The 5,230-nt window shown below is 37.0% G+C and overlaps 1 pseudogene; it reads left to right on the forward strand.

Moving 5' to 3' along the window:
- The first annotated feature begins 350 nt into the window (after positions 1-350).
- On the forward strand, positions 351-1,225 carry LOC107766529 (NAC domain-containing protein 90-like; annotated as a pseudogene).
- The last annotated feature ends 4,005 nt before the right edge of the window (positions 1,226-5,230 follow it).

A 5,230-nucleotide genomic window follows, 5' to 3' on the forward strand; every position in this document is an offset into this window, starting at 1 on the left:
TAGGAATTATAAAAATTAGGAAAGAAAGTAACTTAAGTTCCAAGCGCTAACCTTCCGCAGAAGTCAAAACACTTTTTTCTCTCCTAAAAATTTGTTTCTTAATTTTCATTGTTGGAATTAAACTGATACAGATATCCATAAATAGTACATTACAGCATTCACATCAATAAGCTTCCGCCATTCGTTTAGGGTATCTTTTCATAGTTCTTTGTCTTCTTACTTGAGAGAACGTATAAGTAGTTTTACTCCGCCACTGGCTACTGCGGCAATTACTATTGTCTCATTCTTGTGTTTTCTCTATAAGCAAGAAAAAGAGACGACCATATATATATATATATACCATATATACCATGCCGTCGTTACCTGTACGCCGTGGGTGTATCATGGGTGTTCGGTTTCACCCAACTGAAGCAGAGTTGATCAACTTTCTTAAAAGGTTCCTAAAGGGCGAGCCTTTGCCGAGTGAATGCCCTAATTTCCAACTTGCCGATATCTATGGAGATCAACCACCATGGGAGATATTTGGAGCTAATTCTGATCATCCGAAGAGAAGGTTCGCTATTTTTTTACTTGGTTGAAGAAACAGAAGAGCGAACATACAAGGATTCGTCGAACTTGCGCCAACGGGATATGGAAAGTCCAAACAAAAGGTTTTCCTATCAAGAATGGCAAGGGAACAGTGGTTGGGTTTAGAAGAAGTTTCAAGTTTTAAACTAGTACTAAAGAAGGAGAGAACAATAAAATTTGGCTGATGAAAGAATATTTCGTGGGAGATGATTTCTTCATAGAAAACAACATTCCTAAAGAGGATATTGTAGTGTAGCGAATCAAGAAGAATACAAGATCAGAGAAAAATCATGGGGTAAATATTGAGGAACAAGATGTTGCCAACGTGATCGGAGCTATGTTGCATGGACCTGATGATGAAGATTACTGCGCAACAGTACAACCAGCAATAATTTGTCAAGCAGCTGAACATCAAGTTATGGACGAGGCTCAGAAGATGAACGAACATAACAATAGCAGCTATATTAATGACTGCTCCAACTACCAAGAAGAGATCGATTGGGCTGATGATGTGCTCGTAGATATTGACGATTTTGGTGATATAATTTGCTGTTGAACTTCACAATCTTGAATAATAAATGGTGGAACCAGAACGCAGGGAAGGAGAGAGCAGCAATCAGTTTACAACTTTATTGAATGAAGTTTACTCAATAGAACTTCTATCATCGGAACAAACTTCTTAAGAGAAGATTTTACTTGTATTCATGTATATGGAGCATCACTTAATAATTTTGCCTATATTATTCTTGTAGTGTATCTGGTTGGTTTTGCTGAAAACAGTTATTTTTTGTTGTTTCGATTGCGAGACTCAGCAGGAAAGATAGGAAACGTGCTGCGCTTTGGGTGACAAAAAATATATCTTACTTCACACATACACACAATACCATCTTACTACAGTTCTTTTAAAAAAAATTCAACACCTAACAATTTGACCCCTGTTAAGTACTATACAGTTCTTTCTACATCATTGCTCGTGATATCGCGATGAATCTCTATTAATTAACTTACATGTTGTAAAGGATTTCATCCATCAAGCTATATATATGCCCTCTAATTTAATTTACATGTACAATATATAGATTTCTTGTCACGTTCTTACTGGAGTAGGCAAATTTTCTAGATCTAACAAGCATTCTAGTGTTGGTGTTGTGGAGGAACTGTTTGAGAGGGATCTGTGCTTGTCGAAAGGTACGATTTATATAGATTTATTTTAGTGCAATTCAACAAACATAATCAAACTTAAAATTGACATTGCATTATCATTTTGATACATAGGTGTTACGAGTGTGTACCATGTAAGCTTTTTTGACTGTTGCATTTAGTATGTAAGCTACATTTGTTGATCAAAGTTCAGAGGAAGTAGTTTTGTTTCTTTTCATTTGACCATGTGTTTGTAGAATTTCATGAGGACTTAGAGCACTTTTATTTTTTGTCTTCCTGCAGAAGTTTCGACTATTAATGGTTTTAGCTCATTTATTAAACTTATCTGCTGATTGGAATTATCTTTTATTTGTTCTAATCATGGTGTGTAAATATGTGAAGTTTGGTTGAGTAGCTGATTCCAAATTGATCTTCCATCTAAAAGAAATTGGTGCTGGTCTGCAAATGGCAAGAGGCTTCTATTTTGGAAGTATTGTTGTTGATTGTAGGTAAGATGGCTTTGCTAGTTAAGAATAAAAGACGGTAAAAATACTATAGAGGAGTGAGGACCATGAGATTTTTAAGTTTATAACTTCAACGGAAACAGAAGACTATAATGATGCAAAATTTGGTTATAACATCACCTTCTACTTTAATCCAAATCCTTATCTCGAAAATACAAAGCGCACGAAGACTTATACTTTCCTTGAAGATGGACGGCCTACAAAACTTATTACTTTCACAATACAATGGATAGAAGGCAATGGAGTTGCTCCCCATGATGAGAAAAGCTTCTTATTACAATGAAGGCGATCTTCATGAGGCGAAGAAAGGTGGTGATGAGGTAGTAAAAGATAGTGAAAATGATGGCAATGAGGAGGCCGATAAAGTTGCAGAAGCTCGTAATGAGGGCAAGGACAATGAAGGCTTTCATGACAACGTTGAGAAACAAGATGATTGTGATCTAGGAGGATGATGAAGATACGATTAATGTAATGTCCCGTGGATTCTTAAACTTTAACTATGCTAGTTAAGAGCATAATGACGTAGTCGAAGCATCCCAAAGGTATTAATAATGCCATAGAGGTTGAAGGCTCGGGTCATGAATATAGTATAAAAATATTGGCGTCATCCAGTCGTTATAGCGCCAAGATAGCGCTAGCCGCAGAAGTTCTGGCGCTCTTTAGCCGCTACGGTGCGGAGATAGTGCCACGTCCAGTCCTATAAATGTTACATTTTGCGTTTTCGTAGGTTAAAGTTTTGTCGTAAGTTAATCGACGTAAACTCGTGGATGAAATTATTTTTGAGGTTATAAGCATTTATGCTATTTATAACAGGTGATAAGTAAGTGCCGTGAAGGTTAATTAAAGGGCTAACGAATCAAAGAAAATGAGTTTCGTTGAAGGTTATCAATTTGGAATACAATATGATACGAGCTATAATACACAGTATTTATGGAATAATATCATACAAGGTACCACATGACCGCGATAGTAGAGTACATAAAGTGTGTTAAAAGTGAATAGTATTTTAAGTAATTTGAGATAATTCTTAATTATGTGGATAATTGAGTAATTAATATTTTTTGGTGGGAGATTAGCTAATTAATTACAATTTTTGGATAAGCTTAACCCCTCCCCCTCCCCCTCCCTCACGTGACAGCCCAAGGAGATCTTGATCAAGGCCCATGTAATAACTCTTAGTTCATTAAAATAGGTGGCATAATTAGCTAGGGGATTTTAGGCAAAGCTTAGTCAGAAAAGTGGGGCTCACAAATCAACCATTTTAGGAAATCTCCTTACCTCATTTAGGTTGTTAGGAAATCTCCTTACCTCATTTAGGTTGGATGCTAAGCTTGCTAATGGATGGAGCTCAAATAGCTCGTTTGAGATTTCATAATATGGTAAAGCGTGAGATTTGCGATTCTAAGGAAGCACGATGCAATCTTTCTCAAGAATATCATATAGATTTTTTCTATTTCGATCTCGCCATTATATGTTTCGTCGTGATTGGCTTGTGTTAGAGGGATTGTCAAGAAAATCGACTCAGGTATGTTAAGACTACCCCTTCTTTCTTTTTGGCATGATCAAAATGATACAAACGAAAAGAGCAAACACACAACTTTCATAAATGACTCCATTCATAGAATTACTAGAGGTGTCTATATTCTTGATTCCCCCTGTGACATATTGTTATATCTTCTATTCATGGGTCTTAGAAAAATACGTAGTTGATAAAGTTTATTCGAAGACATGTTGATCTTATGACATTCCGAGAAATCTTATTAACAAGTTCTTATTGATTTCATTCATTTATACATGTACATTGACCCATGACCAGATGACGTTATATATGCATATATTATATGTATATGGGATATGTGAAAAGGTTACGGCGTTATATACGCACCACTACCTGATCAGTTGGTATATGTTGATGATTTTGCCCATAGTGGCCGAGATGATATAATGGGATGTCCTTAGAGGTTTGATGATGTTATGTACACCCATACCTATGCATGATACGACATTTATACGCATATGCATGACATTATAAATGTTTTAGGATTCACAAATTTATTTAGATTTACATGTGGAATTCTTAATCCACGTTTCATATACGTCTTTTATGTATTGATTTTCATGCCTTATATACTCTGTACATTATTCGTACTGACGCCCCTATTTTTCGGGGCCTGTGTTTCATGCCCGTAGGTGCAGGTAGACAAGCTAACAATCCCCCTCTTTAGGATCCTTGATCAGCGAGAGTTGGTGTGCTCCACTTGATCCGGAGCTATTATTAGTTTTGGTACGCTATTTTTGTATGTAGATATGGGTGTGACGGGGGCCCAGTCCCATTTTTATACAGTTGTACACTCTATTAGAGGTTTGTAGACAGTCATGTATAGTTGGATAATATGTGGCCTTGTCGGCTTCTAGTTTTGGAGTGAGGAAAATAGTAAAAATGCCCCTAAGTGTTTTAACAAGTCGGCACAAGGCCCCAAACATGGCATACAACCCATAATATAATATAAATTTCTAAAATACGGGATATCATAAGATTTCAAATCAAGTATGCGGATTAATAGTCGCTACGGGACGGACCAAGTCACAATCCCTACTGGTGCACACCCACACGCTCGTCACCTAGCATGTGCGTCACCTTATTTATCAAAACGATACGAAATACTGGGGTTTTGTACCCTCAGTTACAGATTTACAATGGTTACTTACCTCAAACCAAATGAATTACTACTCTGCGACGCCTTTGCCTCTCGCCTCGGCCTCAACCCGCACCGAATCTACCCAAAATCAGAATCATAACATTAGAATATGCTAAAAGGACGAAGCCCATGCGAAATTAATCAAATTATACCAAAAATTCCGAAATTGGACCAACCCGACTCTCGAGCCTACATCTTGAAATTCGATAAAAATCACATCAACGGAATCCTTATCCTCCCACGAGTTCATACATACCAAGAATACTAAAATTCGACCACAAAGGGCCCCTCAGATCCCTA

This window comes from Nicotiana tabacum, chromosome 6 (assembly GCF_000715075.1).
Source record: "Nicotiana tabacum cultivar K326 chromosome 6, ASM71507v2, whole genome shotgun sequence".
Classification (NCBI taxonomy): domain Eukaryota; kingdom Viridiplantae; phylum Streptophyta; class Magnoliopsida; order Solanales; family Solanaceae; genus Nicotiana; species Nicotiana tabacum.